General features: G+C 46.1%; 1 long non-coding RNA gene across 3 annotated transcripts in view; it reads right to left on the reverse strand.

The window, feature by feature from the left end:
• Nucleotides 1-24,576, reverse strand: part of LOC133270439 (uncharacterized) — a 127,098-nt gene that overhangs the window by 2,411 nt on the left and 100,111 nt on the right. The window contains exons 4-7 of one of the 3 annotated variants that reach the window (XR_009743774.1): nt 3,280-3,381; nt 2,183-2,236; nt 1,111-1,232; nt 605-770 (exon numbers count right to left, since the gene is read on the reverse strand). This is a non-coding gene — a long non-coding RNA (uncharacterized LOC133270439). The remainder of the gene's footprint in view (nt 1-604; nt 771-1,110; nt 1,233-2,182; nt 2,237-3,279; nt 3,382-24,576) is intronic. The other 2 variants (XR_009743773.1, XR_009743772.1) reach the window with 2 other exon arrangements.

A 24,576-nucleotide genomic window follows, 5' to 3' on the forward strand; every position in this document is an offset into this window, starting at 1 on the left:
GCAACCTGGGAGGGATTTAGTCTCCATGTAAATGTTTCCAATGAGCAATTGTGTGAAGGTCACAATTTACATTACAGTGATTGCCCACCGCAGGAGGCATCAGCGTGGTTAACCTCCTTCTCCATGTGCATCGTATCAGCAGAAACGGGATGGATTAGTGTTACATTGTCAAACTGCTCTTTGGGGATCCTGGTTTACATTTCAGCTCTGGCTGGCAAACGATTCTTGATTCTTCTATGTGAGAAGACCATCTCAAACCAGGCGAGGAACAAAGCACTTGCATTTCAAAGCATGCAGGAGACCATTTCTAGTGGAGCCCCTCTATCCTTAGCAGCTCAGGGAAGGCACTTTGCTGCATATGTTTTGTTGAACCCCTTTCCAGTACTCCTAGTGCCAAGTGTGGGAGTTCGCCGCTGAGATTGACCTTTCTTATCCACATAGAGAAGTGTGCCTCTCCACTCCTGCTCCACCATCATGTTCCTCAGCCTGCAGAGCAGCAGGTTGCAGAGGTGAAGGGCAGAATGCCACCCTGCGGTGTCTGACCTTTGAAGACCTTACTCCAAAAGAGAGTGGTTTTGCCAGGTGAGTTTTAAGAAGCACTTACCCGGCAGAACTGATGCCACCGATCATCAGCTTGCAGCAGCCATGTTCTTTGCTTCAATAAATAACCTTCCCATGCGGAATACACATCTGGCTCTATGGCATATGGCAGAGATTTCCTTAGTTTTGAAATCTTTGGTTCTTGGAAGTGTTTCATTTTGGAGAACCCTCTGGAAAACAATGAGACAATTCCAGAGAAACACTGCATTAGGTCAGAAGGTTCTTCTGCATCACCTTTCTTCCCCGCCACACCATCCCTTTTCCTTCCCCTCTTTAAGGACCATTTCAGCAGGTGCTATATTTAGACCCATCACTTTTACAGACCTGGTAAACATGTCCTGCTACCGGCAACGTGGTCTGACTTGACTTTTGAAGGAGATGGTGAAATGAGTTGTGTTTGGCTCAGCCTGAAGGGCTGCCTGGCACAGATCTTTGCAGGGAGCAGAAAGGAAACCTGCCTCTGGGAGCACGCAGACACCCAAACACTGCAGGAAGGGTGATATTACTCACAGTAGTTGGTACTGGGGGTTGTGTAGGATGGCACTCGATCTTGGAAGCTCTTTGAGACAGCGACAACGTTTTCTTTGCTCTGTTTAGCAGCCTGGCATCAGTTCTGCTCACGAACAGGACTCCTAGACCATAAACAAATACATACAAATAGTAGTGGTCAGTTGAAGGAGCAGGTAGCCAGTCAGTCCTGAAAATGCACTATTTGTGCAGTTGTTAATTCTCCTCATTCTGTCCCTCACACTGCACTGGCCATTATGCACTCTGCCATTTGTCTCCATAAATCCAACTGGATTTCAGTGCTGCTGTGTTGTCATTGCCCCATCAGCTGGTGCTGGTGATGTATTAACTGGCAACACCACCAAATCCCCAGGGGACACCTTCTGATGCCCCTGAAGCAAAACGCACCTAACCAGGCATGGTGGACAGAATGAGGCTTACTGACATGTGTGGGTATCAGAGGCAGATTGAGACTGACAGGGAAGTAGTGAGTGGCAAAGGCTGGGGGAGAGATCCAACGCAGCTCTGCCATTGCCGAGGCTGACATTTAAATTGCAGGCAGCCATGGGCTCATTCCAGGAGCCGCTTGTGGTTGGATGCAGGTTTGATCATGTAGAGGAGAAGCAGGAAAAGAAAAAGGGGGGAAAAAAGAAAGAAAAATCAAATTGTTCTCGGAAATCATGTTTAATGTAGAAATCTGGTTAATATTAAACTGTAATCTGCAGTTTTCAAGTACACTATTCCTCCAGGAAAACGTTTCCTGTTTGAGTACTAAGGGTTCCCTTATTACATCACTTCCTATGTCAGACCCAACAAGCCTTCAACATGCATTAGTGTATTGATAATGGGAATTTCAAAATGATTGTTTGGGGAAAAAAAAACCCTATCTGGGCAATACTCCAATCATATGGATCAATTTAGCTTTGGAATAATGGGGCCAAGCTGGTATTTTTGACACTGCGTCCAAATAGTACTTTCAGGAGAGGTGTTCTCCACTGCAATTCAGTTTCAGGAGCATGTACGTGTTTGGCCAGCAATTATAGCACCAGGTCTATTTATTCCCTGCTAAACTGACTTTGCAGGCAGAATTCCCCTTAATCCCACACAAACTGCAAATTGATAACTGTGCCTGGACTGGAATGAACATTATGCACCCAAGTGTAATAATTTATACTAATAATAATAATAACAACCCACAAAATACCTGGACACTTTTACACACAGCAAAGACATATATTACCCCAAAAAGCCCAACCACTAATAACCAATTCTGCCAGCAAATGTACACACAACCCTGAAAGCCTCACAAATTATGAGAAGGAATTCTTGCAGGAAGACACCACTTATGCTTTCTATAAAATACTGATGGAAAGAGCTTTCCAGACCTGTTGACAAGCCCAGAAGAAGGCCAGAACTCCACTTTTAGCTCTATCAGGCTTAAAGATCGTTCATGGTTTAAGATGTTAGCTACCATGGTGTGAGCCATGGGTCTTCATCAGAAATGTTCATAGGATACTGACAGCATCACGGTTACTTAAAGACTAACTGGTTCAGTAACTTCTCAGCCTAACCTTGGTTCAGCTAAATACACTTCTCATTGTGGAAAGAGAGAAATGACTGAAAAAATCCATTCGAAATCTCTTTATGAATCCAAAATAAGATTTAATTTGGGGAAAAAAAAATCAAGAAAATGAAACTCAAACCAAAATATTTCTACAGGAATCTAAATGCAATGGTTTCATTAACTGCAGTGTGCACTGACTTGAAAAAGGCCTCACATTATCTGATGGCAATGAATTCTTGGATGGTGTATACACTGCTTTTCTTGGAATTACAGTGATTTTCAGCACAAGAAGTCACTGCTCAGTTAGATAAGGAAGTTGTCTCCTAAACGTTCCAAATGCATTTCTATGTACACTGGAGTCAGATTTGTTCTCCCTAGAAAAGGTTAATGTCAGCTGTTCTGATTGTACCAGATGATTATTCTTTTTGATAGGTAATTTAGTTCTCTATGAAACCCTCTAGACCTTAAAATATCTTCTAATAGGACCATTGTCTCTTTGAATGGACCTTTGTATTACTTGATGAAAAAGAATTTTACTTCAGAATTTAACTATAGCTGCATTTCCATCACTTGAGCCTAGATTCTCCTTTCATTTTCTAAGCCCTGACCTGCTATTGGAGCTGCCACCAGCCTGATTTTCACAGAGCACCACCAGGAGCCAGTCGTCTTCAGTGGCACTCAATGGGCACAAGCACACAACCTTGCCTTTCCTAAAGGAATAATGAATGTTAGCTGTGCTGAGATACATGGCTATCATTGCTAAATCCAACCACTATTAATGAACTGGCATTTATTTAACATGTAAAAATAGTCTTAGTGAAATAAGTGATAAAGCCAACCAGGGTACCTATAGTCCCAGCAAAACATAATGTACATTCCAAATTTGTCATCAAAATCTTTCTTTTCTTAGCAAAGACAACATGGGTATTTCTGACATATTCAAAAGTGTCCAAACCATGTGTTACATATTAGAAAACTGATCAATTTTCATACTGTTCAAGATATGTGGCTTTATGCATTATATTTGAATGTATAATCACAGCATGGGATTCAAATGCAAGGAAAATGGATCAGCTTTGTATATGCTGCACTTTACAGATGTTATCCTCTTTTATTTACCTGCATATGTGAAGAAATGTATCAAAAATTTACACAGATTCTTCCCTCTTTGCTAATATTGAAAAGAAAAACCCCTGTTTTCTTTAGAGGAGGTTAGGAAAGAGGTAAAGCAATAAAAATACTCTTTAAGTTGTGTTCTCTGATGTAACTCCTTTGAAATCAACGTCAGCTGATGAAAAAAACCTGCTGTTGCATTGAGAACAGGCTGAGAACGAAAATATCCTTTCCTCTCACTTATACCAGGCAAATACAGAAAATTAGTTCAGAGCAATAGGTCAGTTTTGCTGCTGGAATAACTTAAACTGGCTTCAGAAGTCAGCTCTGCGGGACCTGCCCTTCTTCCTCGCAAAGTAACGTGAAATCCGCAGTGATCCACAGACAAATCTGGACTCGGCTCTCCCGATGCTCCTATCAATGCACAGAGCAAGATTTGCCCAAGAGAACTGGACCACAGCAAAAAACCCTCTCAGTGGGATCTGTCAGCCCTCGGCATTTCACCCAAAACCTCCAGATTTAGAAGAGCCCGAAGTTAAGTGGGGACAGCGACTAAACCAGCGTGAATCGAGGTGTTTCCATTGAGTCCTGCAGCTAAAGATCTGGCCCTGGGCCCACGCACAGATTTAGATGGGGTAACAGAAAGCAGACTGCATCCCTCCCGCCACCCCTCTGTCTGCCCCTCTCCCTCCTACTAACGCTGGGCAGAGTAAATCCCAGTGCCAGGCCGGCCTCCGGAGGTGCAGCTTGTAAAGAGGCTGTTGCAGACTGGCGGAGTCATACCCTAGAACAACAAAATCCATTGGCAATAGGGAGCAGAGAGAAAGCGGCTCATTTTTCAAGGGCTTTCTGCCCCGGCTCCATCCAGGAGCCAGCCTCACAGACTTCCCAATATTTTCATAATTAACTGAGCTGAACGTTCATAATTTGTAAACACAATAAAAAGCGCTTTGAGACACAGGGTGTGCAGTCAGAGGGAGAGTGTGTGCGATGGGGGAACGGTGCCGGGCTGAGGGGCAGGAGGGGGACGTTTCCTCAGGCAATTTACATCTGACTCAGGAAAGCTGGGAGGGTGCCCGCCGCAGGGATCAGGCTCACGACTCAAAGCGATTTTTCTTGAAGTGTCACTGCAACATACAACCACCATGTGTTCTTTCTTGGCTCCGCTTTCCCTGCTGATGCTCCAACGCTTGGACCGGCTGCTCCTGCCTGCCCGGTTTGCATCCGTTCGCTTCGGCAGGGGAAAGGACAGAACTGCGTTTTGATGCATGTAAGCGTGCTCCCCTGGCCCTCCTCCTCTCACCTCCACAAGAAGGGGCCCTCCTGATTTTGGGGATTTGGACAAAAGTGCTAGGGGTTAATGGGCAACAAGGTCTAGGATGTGTGTCTCTGTACGGGAGACAGAGGCTGTGTGAGGAAAAGGAATGAAATACTTCAGCAGCAATCCAAATCGTGTTTGCCAGACTCAGCCACCTCTGCTGATCTGCCAGCTCCTAACCGAAAACGAAAGCCCTGATCCACTATTGTTCTGCACTTGGGCTCATCCCTTACACTGGTTTGAATAGGTGCAAAATGCTTCAGCTCGGAACCGGACCCACACTGGGCTTGTGAGAAGTAATGGGATTAGCTGGGGTTGGGAGCAATCAGAGCACCAGGGGAGTAGCGTGTCTGAAGGCTGTAAGTAACTGTCAGTCCCACCGTGCCGAAAGAGGACACTAATTCGGTGCTGTTTCACAGGGATGATTTAATCCTTACCACCATCTGGATTCTAGCTGGAGGCCACCCACTCAAGCAGTGACCAGCTCGCATGCTGCTTAGCTTGGATGATTTGATGCGATCGCAACCTGAGGCTGTAGAGCTGTCACAGGGGAAAATACAAAACAGCTTCGTTTACAGAACCGAGTTCAGTTTCACTTCCCAGTGAAAAAAAAAACCTAAAAAAACCCAAAAGAACTTAAAATATAGTAATTCTGAGAGTTGCAAAATCTCCTGTGAGTGACAGCAGTTTCTGTGGGGCACACCGTAGTGATTTATGTCTTGAAACAGGCAGCTGGCATGGCTGCAATCAGAGCCACGGCTCTCCTGACCACTGCCAAGTCAGCGCAGCACTGACATGCCAGGTCCCAATGATTCCATCACCTTCCTCTCCTCCATCGTGGGTTTCTCTTCTTGGCGGCCGGCAGCATGGCTGCAATGCAGCATTACGGTGAAGAGGGATGCTGGACATGCTTGGCAACAGCCACAGCTCAGCTCGGGCCATGCAGTGGGGGCGAGGTGCTGGAGGCAGTGCTAAGCAGAGAACGACACGTCGACCTTACTGCATGGAAATGCCTCTGAAGCAGCCAAGAGCCAGCCAGCACACGCCTGTGGATGGAAGGACCATGCAACACTGACTTCTCTGCTGCATTTTTTGTTTTTTTTTTTTTTAAGGATATTGTTTTCATAGGCATGATAAAGCAGGACAGCCTCAAGTCACTGATACGGTTGACTTGTTCTGGTGCATCTTAACTCCTCCATTGCCAAACTCAGATGTTCTCCTTTTGCTGTTTTTCTGGGGTCACCTGGATTTCTCTTTGTCCATCCTTGCAAGAAAACTCCTTGTTTCATATCCTGGGTCTCAACTAGATCTCACTTTCAGAAGCTCTCCCCTTTTGCAATGCTAGGACCTGTACAGCTCAGATAATGTATGTTGGTCTTCACCTGCACAGAGGATCTTCACTCTCAGCCTGGTGTCCCTTCTGATCTGTGTCATACCCCAATCCAAGATGCCATCAGCACCAGCTCTCTGAGCTGCCCCACCACTGGCTGTTGCTGGTTTTCCCTTAAGGAGACCTGCAAAAATGAGGTGCCTTGACTAATTAAGTAGAGGGCTTTTTGGAGGACCACTAAGGATACAGGAGATTGCAATCTCCAAACCCACCTCGCTTTTGGACCCCCCTGGTGCCTTTGCTCCCACCAGCCTAAGGACCTGCAGTGACTAGTCTTCTAACTGAGCTGCCTGAATGAGGTGTACAACATTCCACGGGGTAAGTAAGCCTCCGAGTTTATCAGCCTGGGTGGTAATGGAGCTAACAATGTCAGAGGGAAAGAGCATGCCTACATGTTCTCCAAGCCGTCCGGATCCGAGCCAGCTCCAGCCTAGCAGCCTTCTAGCTGCATTAACGTGGCACCTCGCCCAAACTAATAAGTCCTGTGGAGAGGCGCCATGTTAACATGGCCATAAAGCTTCCAGATTGGAACAGCTTCCCGGGCAGAGCCTGGGTCTGTCAGCACGGCGAGAGGTAGACCTCGTTGCTGTTGCTGGTCCTCATTTTACAATCCAATTTCAGCAGAGGCAGCAGACCTCCCAGCTTAGCTGTGCCCCTCAGCGCGGGGCAAAGGTGCTGCCCTCGCAGCATCCGCCAGCACAAAGCGGTCCACGTCGGGTGGTTTTACCTCCTTCCTCCCATGCAAAGTCCTGTGTGCGCAGGCACACATGAGTTTTGGTCTGATTTGCTCAGCTCTGAAAGGAAACAAACACCATTTTGGCCTGGAATAACTCAGCCAAATTACAGAAAGGAACGCCACGTCCTGGTTTCTTGTGATGCTTTTGTGCTTTTCATTAAATGAAAGATAAATGGCAGATAATGACTCACTCATCTCCATCCACCTTATAAGCCCCGCAATCAAACCTTATTGCACAGGCATCTAAGGTATGTAGTGCTGAAGAAAAGTGCTTGTCAGGAGGGATAGAGAACAAAGGGTACCTGGAGGTTAGTAAATGTTTTTCATGGGCTCTGTAAGCTGTGGTTTCCTCTATTGGGGGTGTTATACACTTTCGGCTTTCGAGCTCCTCTGTCAGACACCCAGCCAAACAAGGGAGTGATTAGCAGAGTTCCCTCGTTGAGGCTATTGTTGTAGGTATGGTTTTAATACACCCACAGCTCTTGGCACTGCCGTTCATTTTCTGACTCCAGGAAATCTTGAACTGTTTATTGATTCAAAGGCAAGAAATAGAACATTGAGATGGAGCTAATTGGTCAGAGGCACAATCTGCAAGTCACCCAAATAAATATTGCCATTAATTGAGCCCCAGTTTTGGGGGAGGAAAAAGTAGCCCGGGTTTAACAGCGATAATTTCTTGCAAATCTCTGTTTTATTGGTTTGTTTTTCCACGGAGAGACCCTGAAGTGCAGGCTCACTTGAAGACACACCGATGTCACAACACGAGAGCCGATGCCCAAGCCCTCAGTTCGGTGGCTCTGGCACAGATGGAGCCTGGCCTTGCTCTGAAGAAGGGGGGTTAAATCTGCCCGTGACATTTCAGTGTTTGCACAGGAAAAGAGCCCGCAGAGCCCTCTGGCCCTGGCAACCTGGCTGCTTGCTTCTGCTTATGAATGCTCTTCAGTGGTAGATGGGAAGGGATGTGCCTCAGATACGTGAATTGGGCGTTCACTGTCCCGGTGAGAGCCGCACAAGCCTGCGTTAACCACTAAAGAACATTCTCTGCTACGTTGGGATTCTTTTTGGTCTCTTTCAGTTTTGCCTTTCCATCCTTAGAACGATCGACAGGCAGACATTGTCCCAAGCTTCTTTAGGGAAAAAGGAGCCCACGCTTTAGTAGGCTTGCTCTATGACATGGGGGGAAGACATGCTGCAAAAGATGAGGTTAGTGGGAACTAACAGTTCCTCTGTTCTCCCTCTACATCCTCCAGTAACTGGTACCTGACAGGAGGAGAGGCTTTAGCCCTCTGTTCCTCTTCCCCTTCAGTGTTCACGTGTCTGGCGATCAGGAGGATGGCAGAGATCCAAAGCACTCGGAAGAGGAATAAGAATAAAGACAGAGCAGAGAGCAATATTTATAATGTTCCACTCTTTGGAACTGCAAGGGCTGGGTTATACGCATGAAAGCTCTTACACTGGAGAGAAACACTGCGCTGGCTAAAGGAGCTGAGCAACCTATTTCTAATTAAAAAGGACTCCTCTCTTCCCTGCCTCTCATTTTACAGCAAATTAGATATGAAATCAGATCTGCTTTCCCTGCTTCTCTGAACTCTAATGACAGCTCACCATTGAGAAACATTTTGTTTGGGCCTAGGAGTGAGGGCAGAAGCCAAGAACAGTCTTCACAGTTTGAAATGCACCGAGAAATGTTCGAGAAAGTCCCTCGCTGCTGCAGCAACAAGGCCAGTGCATGGCACAGAGAGCAGAGCCTCAGGCCGAGGAGGAGAGCAAAAGAGCTGAGGGTTGAGAGGGGAACCACTGCTGCAGACTAAGATGTGCATGGTACAGCGATGGGTACAATTAGGGAAGCAGAAGTTACCTACTTCTTGTCTGGACCATAACAGATTTATGTCTTGCTGCTTGCCATGGAGTATCAAGCAGGTAGATAAGAGCCTTCATACTTTACACTGCACTGGAAAGCAAAGAAAATGAGAATCTCCACTATCTGTGCAGAGAGACAGGTCTTCTAAAGCTATAAACCCACCGTCCTGTTCTAATGTCACTGGAGCAACCTCAGATCCCCGTCTTCTCTAGAGGAAAGGTTTGACTGACCCCAGAGTAGATGGAGCCCGGGAATTGTACAGAGAAACCTTGTCAGGATTACAAAATGAGCCCATCTCCAGGTACGTTATGAACAGGATAAAAAAGCCATTACTGTCTCTTCAAGAGCCTTGGTAACGTGCCAGTGCTGGAAAAACACTTGAATTCAATCAGATCATGGAATAGAAGGGTGGAAAAAGCCCTTTCCTCCCTGCCTGCACTTCTGCATCATGTCCCAGCTTGAGGAGACCATGGCTGCGGCCCCTCCTGGACATCAGTTCAGAGTGACACTTTCTGTTGGGTACTCCCCTTTACAGATCTGCTAGACCAGACTCCTGAGTTCACTTCTCAGTTCTGCTGGAGAAACCCCTTAAGGTACATAGACCTATCTTCACCATAAGGAATAAAGCCAGCCCTGGAATGCAATGGCCTGTCTAATCCTGTTACTTTATTTCTTCCCGAGTGCGGAAGTCCTCTATTGTTAATCACTGTTTGATAAGCTCATATTGCAATTTGCCAATCACAAAGCACTGCCAGAAAGGGAAAGGATTTGCCTGACTCTGAAAAGCCAAGGAGTGCCTCTGTTAATCTCCCTGCCATTCTTCCGGCATCCCTGAAATGCAAATACTGGTGGCTGGTGATAACTGATGGGCGGTCGGCGATGGCAAGACACCCCTGAGCCAATCCACGGGCCAAGGGCTCAGCTGCACCTCTGGAAGTTGAGCAATCTCCCTGAATTGTGTGTGATAAAGTTCTAATCTATTGGCTATAAAAACCTGGTCAAGGGAATGTTTTGGCGCAGTTCTAGAGTAAGAAGATAAAGGAAGAGATGGGGAAGTTTCTCGTTTAGTTTCTAACCACTTTTTCCCTTCAAGGTTTCTTGAATTCCAAGTCCAGTCTGTTAAAGTCCCCCCGTTGCATTGCTGCATATCAAATCGGAGAGTCCGGACCTAAGTGCAGAGATAAAAGAGCACGTGCACAAACACACACATGATGCACACACACAAGAGCTGGTCATTTCTTCCAGTGGAGAGCTCTGCAGAGTCAGGCTTTCACTGAGAGCCCTGAAGTTCAAGTAGATGCACTCGCACAGCAGCAGTTCCAACACACCCCAGCACCGTTCTCTGGTTGTCTATCACCCAATCTCATCAGTCCTCACCAACAAACTACATCTGGAGCTACTGGAATGGGATAAAAGCTACATTCCTTGGGGAATACAGCCTATATCAAGGTCTACAGCAGCATGGACAGGGAGCAGATGAGGAGGTGGGGTAGGGAACTGGAGGCTAAAAGGGTAGAATCCCTTTGAGCCCTTCCAGTGCACTGGTACTACTGCTATCCACCTGAGAAAGTGCTTCAGAAACCAGGTGAAGGATGTCATCCTTCAGGCGATGGATCCTTTTGGTCCATGCCTAATCATCACTGCTGCCAGAATAAGGGCCTTGATGTTACTGTTCCTATTGCCCTGGAAAGGGACAAACCCCATCCTCTCGCTGCTTCTTACCCCTGATGATCTGCGGATGGACCAAACTGCAGCCCGTCACGTTGCAGTCTCATGAGGGTACTGCTGAATCACAGAAACATGCCCAAATCAAATAACAGCAATAACAGAAACAAGAACAAACATTCACTTGTATGCTCTAGGGTAAGAGGTCCCCGAATGCCTTAACAAAAATAACTAAAAATCAAAATTACAATAAACAAAGGCAATATGCTTATAAAAAAAATATCCCACTTGGAGCACTCGTACCACTTAATCCCATCTGTCAATAACACAGCTGCACGGCAGGGACTGTTCAGCATCTTTCTTTATTTTTCTAGGCATCCTGGCTGCGTGGAGCACATTAAATGACTCAGAGTTCCAACAAGCGATTTTGAAAGTCACTCTCTGTGGCTGCTACGTGTTTGCTTTCTCTTGACCTCACCACTCATATCTTGCTGTTGTTGCAAAGCTAAGTCATGGGCTGGATCCAAAAACCGGGGAACCGCGCTCCCTTTGGATTGCTGCGTTCCTGAAGGAGTCCTTCCTGCTTCCTGTTTGCGCTCTCGGCTGTGTTTCCAAAACAAAATTTCCACTGCCCTTGAAAAACACAGAGCCACGCTGAGCAGGAACGCAGGCTCCAGCCCAGTGGCAGGGCCAGGACAACCCCAGGGAGTGATGTGCTGGTATGGAACTCTTGTTTTTATCCATAAAAGAGAGGCTTCAGGCTTCCAGTGTCTGTCGGATGCAGGTGAGGTAGATGGAGCTCGGCAGGCTGTGGCACCAGTCTAACCACTGCAGCAGGTTGACTGCTGTGAACATCTGTATTGCCTACGCATGAGCGAGGCAGATGTGGAACTTCCAACCCTTTGGTACTGAGTGTTAGGATCAATGTTAAACGACAGTGTGAGCTTTTCCCACAGCACGTGCACCAATGCTCTGCCATGGCTTCTGCTGATGAGGATAGGGATGAAATAGAACTGGAGGGAAGCAACTTTAACTTCCTCATGCCAGCTTCCTACAGAACCTGTGGCCCAAAAAAGCACCCAAATCCCTGCTGAGATGAAGAGGGTTTGCAATATAAGGAGACGAAGAAGAGTCTGTTCTGGCTGAGAATATTATCAATTACTGCTTTTCCTCATTCAATATTCCCCCAAGACTACCTAATTCCAAAGCCTGTTTTCAGAGTCCTTTGGAAGGCTGGAAAAATCTCAGTCTCCTTGAGCTGCTGAAAAGCCTTCTGCTGCCTCTGGGTTCCCCTCCTTGGTGTCTCTGTTTTCTTAATGTTCTTTAATCATTCATTAGTTTTGTTCATTAGATGAGAACCTGGTGAGTCTTTAACTCAGTTGGCACAAAGACGTCGAGGTTATTAAAGGGAATATCATTATCACCATCTCTGCAGGTATGAAGCAAGTCAGTTGGAACTGGCTGGGGGTTTGGAGTGGATCAGGAGATGGGAACTGCAGACACCTGGGCTGTGCAAGTGATGCACAAACTTGTTTTACAGCTCCCGTTGATACCAGATGAAAGTTACTTGGATGCACTAGAGACCTGCACGTGATGGTTTATAATGGCAATAGAATGACGTGTGATGAGAAGAATCGAATGTCCAGTTAGGTCTTTGCTTTCTTAATGTTGTGGCAGCTTATCTGGAACACCTTATTCTGCAATTTCAGGAAGAGGATGGCTGAATTTCAATGCCATTTCTGCTTTGTTCTCCTGGTATCATTTTTCCTTTGCTAAAACTCAAATCTCTCTTTCACAACCAGGCATCTCCTGCAATTACGGTGTCAGTCATCATCATCCATATTACCTGGATTTCGTAAGGTGTGCCTGGCACCTGGGCTGTACTTGAAAAATGTCATTTTCTATTTGCTCAAGTATGCACAGAAATGTATCCTGCGACGGATACCAGTGGTGGCTGCAAACAACACTGGTCTAAAACAGGTATTTGTTTCTATGAAATGAAGTTGAAACAAAACCTCCCAGGTTTTAAGGCATTTCTCCACGTTAACTTTGTGGTGAAGGGATCAGCTTTGCCTGTACTGTAGAGAGGATGAACTAAAAACCAGAGCGATTTAGTCACTTAAGTCACACAGAAGCTGAGCAGAGGATGGAAATCTTTTTTCCACCTGTATTATCAGCAGCTTTCTGTGGGCAGCCACTAGACTGTGATGCACCACAGCTACCTGGGGAGAGTAAGGTCTGCATGGAGAGTGCTGCTCAGAGAGTGCCAGCCCAGCCAGGCTATGGCAGAAGAGTTGCTGTGTATGAGTGGGAAGTATCCCAAAGCTTCAGGATCTTTATACATTTCTAGCAGCTCTAGTGTGTATAGATGCATTTCAGTGTAGCTGATTTTCCTTTGCTTTAAAGGAACCTCATCTCCATCATGCTTCTATCACTGCCATGCAAAACAACAATGGCTCATTCCTCCTCTGCCTTCACACTCGGAGATGCGTCCTCAAACTGGGGTGGCAGAACCAGGGAGTCAAGGGCAGGTGAGCAGTGTGGGAAAAAGTCTTGGCAGCATGGAAGGCAGAACATCTGCAAGGAACAAGATGTGGGCACAGGGAGTTTTCAAGGAGCCATTCCCTAAGGCAATTTATAGCATTGCTGAGCTCTTTCTCCTCACAGCAGGCACGTGGAATTTGATTTGGCAATTCCCTGGCCACCTGTGATTTGAGGTTAAACACCATTACAATCATTCACTATGTTCCGTGCAATCAGACAGCTCTTGTTTTCCTCATTCCTTTACGTCTACCCCACCGCACCAAGTTCCATACCAAACCCTTATCACAGCTGGGTCGTATCTTATCAGTGGGTTCAGACTTCCCATGGCTGTCACAGACTATGGCACTGCACTCAGGAGGGTCATTACCCTGTTATGTGTCTGCCCTTTCTACGTTGGGCAACACCAGGGAAAAACAGCTCGATAACACAGCAATGAGTGGCATCTAAATGCAAATAGACAACAGAAGGTGCAGAGTCAGCACAGAGAGTTATAGCATTGGCATGGGCAGCATAGACTGGTGATAAATCCCTATCTTTGCTCTGAAATTGAGCTTTAACGGTTGGCCTGATGCCATCTTGGTATCAGGTCTCAGACATACTTCCCGCAAGCCCTTGTCTGTGACCTTCCGTGCCGTTAACCATTAGTTCTGATGGATGCCACTGCGTGTCATTGCACAACCCCATCAGCATCACCTGCACCAATAAATGCCTGTTAGTCCTGTCCCCTTTTAACCGGGTGTAAATTCCTCACCACGCAACACTGAGCTCACACTCTCATAAAGGTGAATACGAGACATTAAATTAAGCTGTTTTTCTTCCCTTTCTTGCGCAAAGAATTACAGTACACTTCCCAATGTCACTCTTATCTGCCCGAGGTGAGCTGTTATCTGACTTTACACATTTTCCCTTCCATTTTTAAAGGTCGATTACAAATGATGGGAGAATTTCACTTTCATTGGAAGTGGTTTATGTAGCAAAACCAGCATCATTTTCATTGACACCTCAGAGCTAAACTCATGTTGATGTGTGGGGTTATCTGCCTGGTCCTGTCTTCTATAACTTAATGCTGTGGTTGTTCCCTACTGGGTTTCTGAACACAGCCTTCTTCTCGTCATCATTTCTGAGCATCTCCTGAGGCCAAAGGGAAACACCTTGGGTTGCTCCTGGCTCTGAAGACTCCTCCTTCCTGCAGGCGCTAGCAGTGATGTGCCTGTCACCCAGAGCTTCCCTGTGCCCGTGGCCCAGCTCAGAGGAGCGCCTGTGCTGGACACCCCATGCCCGAGCCATGCAGTCACCGGGTGCATTGATGCCGAATGAAAGAGCAAAGCAGAGATTCAATCCATGTTGATTTTGAAATGATCTCTGGAAACATAACATGATAGCAACTCAAGTAACTCCTTTCCTTTTGGCAGTGGCAGCTCTTCTTGAAATAAACAGGTATGTTACGAGCCTCGGGGGGATTTTAAAAACCACTTGTCCCTCAATCATTTTTCCACTTTCCAGCTACTACACAGTACAAAAAAATGATATTTATGTTCCTGTAGACTTGGCAGCATGGTTCTGTGCTCATAATGGGCTATGTTTCTGGGGGCTTGGGGAAGGGGGGAGAAATTTCCACTCATTTTGTATAATTATGATATAGAAAATATTTGTAGGTCACGTTTTCGGACCATAACTAATGTGCTGTTCAGTCCTGCCTCCTACGTGAGCCCGACACGTTTGTCCTCGCGGGGCTGGTGGGATATTTACACCCCGATTTGCAGCGACACCACTGAGTGGGCTCAAGGAACTGCAGCTTTCGGGCTGTTCATCACTTGGTTGGCTTGGAATTATCTCTGCCATGAACAAAACAAACCACCAAGGAAAGAAACACTCCTGAAAGTCCTCAGCTCATCCCTGGGCATGTTTGGGTTTGGTGGTGTTTTCCTCACATTTTGCCCTGGTCTCTGTTTTTTTTGTGTGTGGGGTGGTCAATGGTGAAAATCACAGGGGAAGAAGTACCCATGGCTACACAGCGTGGTCATATGTTACAAAGGTTACATCTTGCTCAGTGTACTGCTTGGATGTATGACCTGGGTTATTCCATACCAAGCCCTTATTCCATACCATTCACATCATGCTCAGATCCCATGTTTTCCAATATAGCGTTGCTTTTTGTCTCATACACACACACGCACACAGACATCATTCCTTAGTCCATGGAGTCTGTACCTATATAATCTATACAGATAATCTATATCTATATAATCTATATTAATCTATATGATTTCCTATGTCTTAGACCTCGTATGTGTCTGTCAGCACAATGGGAAAAATGAGGAGTCCTGTGTTATAGGGTTCAGGATTACAGGATTCCCCATCTGCCATTCAGAAGGACTTTCAAAGGGAAAGGCCACTTTCCAAGGACTACTCCAAGCACCAAGCTATGCAGAGCATCCTTCTGGACGTCCTGATCAGCTCCTGCCACCACGAGGCCATTGCCAGCCCTCAGTTACCATGGGGCAGAGCTGATTCAGATGGGCAGCTCAACCCAGGGAGACTGAAGGCTCCTCTCCAAACTGAAGCACCTCTTTTCACCGCTATACATCTCTCAATGCCTGTTAGCCCTCCCTAACCTGTGTCAGGTGATATAATTGCCTTTCCCCTGACTCCCACACACAAACAGAAAAGAAATGGAGAACTTCAGGTAACAGACACCTTTCTCCATTCTCTCCATTCAGTTCAAATCCTATCCATCTGATTAAACCCACATAAATAAAATCTTCCCCCACCCCAACCATGCCCCCAAAAGCCCTAAATGAAAATCAACAGTTCCAGGCTTCACTTTTCCTGTTCATTGTAATCATCCCAAATCGGTGGCTCCAGCCTCTCTCAGCGGCTTCTGTAAAAATAGTTCTCCTTTACTGCTAAACCAAGGCGTCTTTATCCAGCCTCCGAGTGCACAAATGCTGCTCTTATTTACATAGAGAAATTACAAACAGGCTCTTGATTCTTTGATCCTGTGTATTCAAACAGCCCCGGGCTTCTGCTGATTCTGGCTACAGGAATCAGGTGCGTGGTGGTGGGTTATTACGGTGCAAAGAGCTTGGATTTTAACAGTCCCAGCGCCTATTTGGGCATAAAGCCTTGGGAAGGAGAAAAGCTCCATGTCCCTCTCCTGCTCCAGTGCTCTCAGGACACTGAACATTGTTCCCTTTTATTGGCATTCAAAACTGGATCTATTCCTATTGGCCTTCAGTTGCACAAGTGTGCCCAGTTCTTGGCTGATCCGGGAGGCAAAGTAGCTTTGTGGGATGCATCTCACCTATAACTGGTTTATTCTGGGTATTTTCAGTGTCAAAGACTGGAGGAGGAAACCATGATAAGAAGAATTATTTTCTTAATGCTTTCTATTTTTTCCCAAGCTTTATTTCAGGAAAAAAGGAATTTCAGGAATGTCCCCCAACATACAAATGTAGAGGCATCTTTTTTTGATGTCTAAATACCAAGTGGGATGCAAATCCCTCATCAAAATGAAATTTGGAGTTGATGCATCAAAACCATACTTTCCTGCTTTCCCTCCACCTCTACAAGCCAGACACTCCCTGAAGAGCCAGTATTTTCCTTGAGAACAGGGAATATTGGGATCACAGGGATAGGCTCTATGTGTTCGCCTGGGCATACGTCAATCGAGCTGCTGCAGGAGCACTGTGGTTGGGGTGTCAGGCTTGACTGCTCAGCCTTGCTGGGGTCTCCTGTCACCTCTAGCATCAGTCTGTGCTGGAACAGAACACTAGAAGCAGAACAACATCAAGATTTCCTGATTCTGGGCTAACTAAGCCCAAAAGTAAAGATGAGATAAAGCTGCTAAGAAAAGGTGAGGCAGAAACAGTAAGTGATGAAAAAGCCACCAAGAGCCATAAAGTCCTTCCTCGCAGGTTGTTCCTGCCCTTGTTTCTTGCTGTGCTGTGCCTTATGCTGGGAACCATGTCCACAGCAGCCCCAGTGTGTTTTGCTGAGTGTGGGAGGACGGTCCAGCAAGCTGAGCTCAGGGAAAATGTTTCTCTGCAAGGTTTGGGCATGCTCTGGCTGCATTACGCACAGTGTGAGCTCTTATCACCCAGCCTTGACATCTCCAGCCTCTGCTTGGGTGAGGGTTACAAACAGGGAGTATGTTCTTTCAAATCCCTGTCAGATTGCCAGGCAAGACCTGACTTTGTGCATGGGCTAGCAGGCTACTGCTTTTGCAAGTATTTAATGGGGCTTTTTATCGTTACTAATATTACTACGCTGCATGTGAGATGTTGGGCCAAATCCTGTGTTAATGCTGGCCTTAGCCAGCAATAATCCCCATCAATTTTATGTGAGCTTGCTGCTAAGTAAGGCCAGAGAAGAAGCGAGTGGGAAGCTTTGGGTTTTCTCCCTGAGCCTAAGTCACTGAAACCAAATGGAAAGGCTTCCCTCAACCAGGGCAGCTTCAGACATGGGTGCTGAGCAGAGGCAAGGGCCTGACGTTGTCATTCCCTAATTCCATCTTCGGGGACAACATGCCTGTGCCTCTGCACAACAGAGGCGGACAGATAAAATCCTTAGTCCTTATGAAGTCTGTGACTAATTCATAACGTCCTATTCTCTGCTTTCTCCCCAGTCTCCTGCCTCATTCATCTCCCTTCACTCACACCCTGGCAAACCCCCTTGCTTTAGCGAGCAGGAGGACCCTGCACAGCCAGATCACATTTTATCTTGGTTCATGGATCGCTCCTTATTTATTTAAACCTCCACTGCCTCCAGCCTCAGTAACGATGCTGCTGCCCTCAGCATCAATGCCTCTGCCAATACCAACAAGCTCCATTTAGTCTGCTACAGCTTCCTACGGAGAATTGTTTTCTCACTTTACTCCTGCTCTTCAACCCTTTAAAAATAGGCAAAGCCTAAAAATTATCCCCAACAGGCTTTTGCATTGGTTCACTTTGAAACAAAGCCTTTACACATGTTTGTTCTGCAGGGTCCCACTGATTTTTCCCCTCACAAACTTTTCTCCCATTGCTTTTTCAATCCCAAGCCTTTTCCTTCAAGGGCTTTTATATATAAATGTGAAAGGAGAGAGGGGAAAAAAAAGAAAGAAGGAAAGAAAAAAATGAGATTTATTTCTTTTATTTGATTCCTGGTTCCTTATTTATGCATTTACACACATACAAGGGCAGTTGCTGTGTTTTAATCCTACAATAATTGGCTTTGGAAAAACAGTAGCTCATAATAATAATATTGTGAGTGGCCAGAATAAAAAGAGCTACTTGAATGATGGGGCAATTAATCATGCGTGTGTAGGCCAACCTGAGAGTGCCAAGCAGGCACCGAGGGAAAAATCATCTCCCCTATGTCTCCTCCTGTCTTCAGACCCACCTAATTGGCAGTCAAAACAGACTATCTCACTTCTAAATTTATCTGCCCCTTCCACCGAGGCAGAGCTAAAGGTCCCGTTAGGTCTGCGGCAGCGGGCGCTCTGAACACGCGGTGTTTATAAATAAACCCTATATGAATAGCTAATTCCTGGCACCGCTGCTCTCCTCAACAGCAGCTCTGGCAGCTCAGCAGCATGGAGGAGGTGGAGGCCGTGGTTTCATCATGCAAAGTGCTCAGCAGCGAGCCTGGCCTCCTGTGCTGCCTCGGCTGTGATGGGGCCGTCCCTGGTCCCCATCAACCCCAAGCAACTGTTTGTCTGTCTGGGTGTGGAAGTCTTTCTTCCCACCCCTGGATCTGTTGCTTTGCGTGCAGGTCACTGCTCTGCAGCGAGAGGAAATCAGTGTCCTCCTAAACATACTGCACTGGGGTGGGAGGAGAAGGCAAATCCTCCTTTAGCTGCAGCTGTCTGGGGGACAGCCCCTGCATCAGCAGCTCTAGGTGAACCCACTGCAGCTCATCTGTCCCCCTCAAGTGCAAGGGTCCAAATGATTTTGGTGTTTGGCAACTTGAACTGCTCTGGAGGATGATGACACTTGAGCTCCTGAGTTGCCTTGCGTACTTTGGAAGGGTTACTTGTGCCATTTGGGAACATGTCCTTGTACATCTGTTCAGCCATAGGATATGATTTCATGGCTGGGCTTGAGCTGATCTAAGACTTTTGCTGCTGAGAAGGAAGATCCTGCCCTGATTTCTGCTTCCAGTCCTACTGGCTCTTGTCAGCTCAGCTGCTCACAGGACCATGGCCAGGTCTGTGAGCTGATCCAGCTGAAAGCCAGCCCTCTTTAGGTGGGAAGCTGGAACAGAGAAAGCAACTGATCCATTTGGGATCCTCCAAATCTTGACAATAGGATCTATAAGCCATCCAAAATATTATCTTGCTGGAGACATCAACAAGCCTCCCTGCTCCAAGTGGATAACTACTGTCCTTTACATTGGAATCAGCACATACACGAACCTGAACTCTCCCAAAACTCCAAACAGACAAGATCAAATACATTTTACACCCAGCCCTTCCTTTTCACAAGCTTCATTTAGCAGAACTCGGTGTCTTTGGCACCACAAGCTATATGAGCAGTTGGCTGTTGCAGGCACAAAGGTGATGACCTGACAGCTGAGCTGATATGGGGTGAGCTGTGATTTGGTTTTGATTTATAGGGGCTGGAATGAACCTGTGCTTTTCCCACCTTGGGTATGAGGCACCACTGAGGTGGTGCTACTGAGTCTAGGAACCTAGTATTTCTTAAAGGTATTTAAAATGTCATTTCCAACCATGATTTCCCATTTCACACACAAGAATGCAGAAAGACAGCAACCTCTCTGGAGCATTCATTCAACAAAACGTTGTGGGACAGAACTTTCTCTTGATTATACTGTTGAAAGAGGAAAACTGGAGTAATTCAGGGATCTCTGATCTTTACACAGGGCATGTTGAAAAGCTTGCTCCAGTGTGAAAGTCCTTTAAAAACAGAGGCTGTATATCCGAAGTGAGCCCACCAGAAAAGAGAAATAATAAAGAAAGTAGCTTTGAAAGACTGGGCAAAGGCCTGGAGGAGCCACAGTTTTCCTTCCCTGCAGTAAAGCGTGGCTAAAACAACACAAACTCCTATGGCTTACTAATTTTTCAACCCAATATTTTCATATAATTTGTGTGCTTTATAAGCCCTGGAAAAGCCACAAGAGGCCACGCATTTCTGATGTAATCGTCTTTGAATTCAACAAAGACCATTACCATGTCAATGAGGGGGATGGTTTCAAAGAGCAGAGGGTGGTTTGCAGAGCACCCAGAGGGGATTTTCACTGCAGCTACTGAAATAATAAACTCCTCTTTCCCCCTTCCCTTCCAAACTTCGGCTCCAGCTGGAGACATTTCAATAGTTTAGTTCTAATCACAGATAATTCTTTTTTTATTGTGTCATGTTGGATTCTGTTGTTATACACAACAATTGTTGCCATGTAACTAGACCAGCAAGGCGAAGTTTTAGCTCAGGTCAGTTGGAGCACAGACTCTGCATCTTGGCCTTTGAAGATGATGTATGTTTGGGGTGGAGGTTGCCCTTGTTTCAAGGGGCTTCTTCATAGAAATGGCTTTTCTCTCTCTGAGCATATCCCAGCTTTTAGTGTGTCTGTGAGGTTCATCACTTCTGCTTCAAACTGCCAAACACTTCTGCATGGGGGTGTTTTGATGCATGAGAAGTCCCACTGGCTTACAGTGAGCTATTCAAGATCCAAAATACTTCATAGGCATTCAGTCTTTGTAAGTTTAGGACCTCAACTGTGCCCTTCTAGGAGGCTGAAGTGAAAGGAAAGGCAGGAGGTAGGAACACTATGAGCAGACAAACGGCATCACAAACTACTACCACTGTAAAATATACAAGAGCATCCCAAGAAAAAGGTTTTGCTGCAGATCAGCACCTTAAGTCCAGCCCCTTGCAAAATGCATGTTGGTGAAATAGTCTGAGCACTTCTTCCAGTGCAAAAGTTACCAGCTGAAAATAACAGCTCAGGGTGAAAGAGCTGAAGAATTGGATCTGTAGCTAATCACAAAGAAGCCTAAAACCGAGTATTGACAGCAACATGGCACTATCATCCCTTTATGAAGAAAATACATCCCTTTATATGAAGAAGAGATATCCCTTTATGAAGAAAATAATCTATTTAAGTGCTTTCCCTGTTGCTCCCAGAACACTGATCTCTCTCTTCTGGATCTACTGGCCCGTGAAGTGGTCCTAGCAATGAAAGTCTGAGTTTTTTCACAAGTGACCTCATCCTGTTCCCTCTGCAAGCGCTCCCTGAAGGTACGAGCTCGGTGAAGATCCAGATCACAAGGAGTTTCCAAACAGATGTCAAAATGCCTCGGAGAGAGGGAATAAATCATGACCAGCAATCCCATCTCTATTGACTCTGGAAGGAGCCTAGCCACCCAACTCAGCCTAGATGCTGAGGGCAGGATTCGGTTGCCGAACCACAGATGTCTATCACTCTTTGAGAGCCCTGAGGTAACCCAGTCATGTGTGCGGGGTTGCAAACATAATTAAGGAGGTCACACAATCCCTATGATTCCACAGGAGATTCCAGACCTTTCCAAAGCAGCTGGAGAGCACCAGAGATACCCTAGCAGTGAAATCCCACCCATTTTATTGCTGGTTGAGCAGAAGTACTTGGGCCAGGACCAACAGTTGCAGAGAGACAAAGCTTTTGGGAGGCTTTAGGGGAGGGAAGAGCATTTTCCTCCCATTATAAGAAGACGCCACTTGTAGGGTTGAAAAACTGCAGCTCGCCAGAGCATAACCATTAAGGGTTTATTACAATTGAGTTTTATAACGCGCGTTCTAATAAGTCCTTAAAGAATGTGGCTGTATGCAGTAATCATTTCATAAATATTAATACAGCATTTAGAAATGGGGCCTTAATTTAAAGTGTTACCTTTTTATTAGCAAGTGCACGGTTTAATTACTGCAGTAAAACCAGAGATTAGTTAAGCTTTGCTGCTGTTCTATTACCTGGGAACCAGCACCAGCCCAGCTTTAATAAGCAGCTTCTGAGGAGGTGAAATTCCTCTGGCTAGAGACTGAGGGGGAAGGTTTGCCGCTGGAAACTGACTGTATTCTTTAACAAGGCTAGACTGTGGAATAACTTCTTCGTGCTGTCTGCATTCTTGTGTGCGTGTGTGTTAATTCACACACGTCCCCAGTTATTTCCACTAGGGATTGACAGGCTGGCCCTGAGCAAACAAACAGAAATAAAGCGCGAGGATGCGCGAGCAGCATCGGTGCTCAGCTTGAAAGGGTTTGATTTCTTTGGGGTTTTAAAAGACAATTCTGAGAAAATATTTACTCGTTTTTCCCTATTTTCGTTTGCACCCTGGGGCTGGAAGCTCCTTTTTTTTTTTCCTCTATCATTTCTGGTTCAGCAGATAGAGCTGGGGAGGAGGCAGGACACCAAGTTTCCATCCTGAACTCTGCAACCGATGTGCTCAGTTGGAGGGAACAAGTCAACCTTTGTACATCAGTTTCCCAATGCACGAGATAAAAATAACAATCCTGGAGCGATGTATCCTGGTACTGTTGTTTGGAATATGGGCCTTGGGAAGAGACAACGGAGACCTCAGCGGTAGCTGCATTGTGACCTAGTACATGAGATGACCTGATTTGATTACTGCCTGCTTCAGAGTAGTGGGAGATACCCCACTGCCTAAAATCCCAGGTAACTGCAAGCACCAGGTTCCCCCTGAAACCAAATACTGCTCAGGGATACTGGATGTGCAGACACTTGCAGGACACCGCCTTTTCGCAGAGAAAGGATAATCCAGCAGATGTGGGATGGCAAAGGGGAAGGAGGGACCGTATCTGTCCTCTGCAGGAGCACATTTCAAGAGCAGCCCGCTCAGTAACTGTCTGAGATCATTCAAGAGGCCTGTGGCTATGCCAAAAGCTGAACTCATGTCCGTTTGGTCCCTGTCTAAGAAGATAACACAAGCTGTTCTGTGAATCAGTGCAATGGGTGAAGACAGCTATGTAAAAGCAAGGCAGTCGTCGTTCCTCCTGCTATTTGCAACCCTCTTAGCCTTGTGATTTATGATGTTTCTTGTTTTGCAGACCCAATGTCTTCTGGCCAATGCAGATTTAAACATTTGGAGCCATGTGCAAGTCACACCCTATCTCTGACAGACACATTTGTGATCACAAAGCCTAAGCTCTCCTCTTACATGAGTGTGTGTGTGTGTGCTTTTGGCAAGCGCAGAGCTGGGAAGACAACCACCACCTACAGCTGGAGACCTGAGGGAATTCTCAGACTTGGTTTTGGAAACAAGGGGAAAAACCCCTCTGAATCATATGAATGTGGCAAAAAACAGAGCAAAATGAAAGCTAATGCAGAGAAATCAGGACTGAAAGCAACCGGAAAGTGGAATCCCAAGAGAAGATGTGACTAATGGAGGATGAAGAAAGAAGAGAGATCTGAGCTGTCTTGTGCATCCATCTCCTCTAGGAAGAGGGTATCGGTAGAGCCTTGTGTTATCAAGGAACGACACAGTTTGGTTTCTCCTGGTGAGGAATTACAAAGAGAAAAGGAAGACAAGGAACAACATGAAGGGACTGATGCTGGACCCATGGTAAATACCAAGCATTCACATTAGCCTCCCCTGGTGGGACGCAAGCGGGGAATCCCAGTGCTGTCACCTACCCAGCTCTTTCGCACCTTATTCGGCCAAGCTGAGCAGCATTCCCAGCTGTGACACATGGATCAGCACTGGATGTTGCCATGGTTAATTTCACAATTAAAAACAAATAGAGCTTATGCTGCAGCCCATGTTGTAAAAAGAAATGGAACTACTTTGCATAACAGCATAATTAGGGCCTAATTGCCAGCTGGTCTGTTAAACCATACATGAAAACAAACAGGGCTATAAATTACCATTATTAGAATGCTATTGTGGCTTGGGGAGATATTACACCATGAGAGCTTATTCTGAGGATCACACTGTAAACAGGGCAGACCCAACTGGAGCACAGACTAAGCATGGCCCTCCTCCCATTGTCTTCCTCATAACCTTGGGGAGCATTCAACCAATTCGTCATCATCTTCTTTCCACTTGAGATCATCCGTGCATCCTCTCCACAGAAGAACACCACAAAAGACAGACACCGCTTTTCAGTGTGAAGAGATGCAGCAAAGGAAACCCCATGGAAAGACGCAGATACAGGAAAGGAATATATACTTTTATATCTTAATTCTTAAGGAGGCTTGGAGTGGCACTGGACCCAGAGTTCTCCTGGGAACTACCTTATGTTAAAACATCATCCATCATTAAAGCTGAATTACATTGTCAGCATTCATA

This window comes from Pezoporus flaviventris, unplaced genomic scaffold (genome assembly GCF_033815535.1).
Source record: "Pezoporus flaviventris isolate CSIRO_AGI_PZ_B2104156 unplaced genomic scaffold, CSIRO_AGI_Pfla_v1 ptg000020l, whole genome shotgun sequence".
Lineage (NCBI taxonomy): Eukaryota > Metazoa > Chordata > Aves > Psittaciformes > Psittacidae > Pezoporus > Pezoporus flaviventris.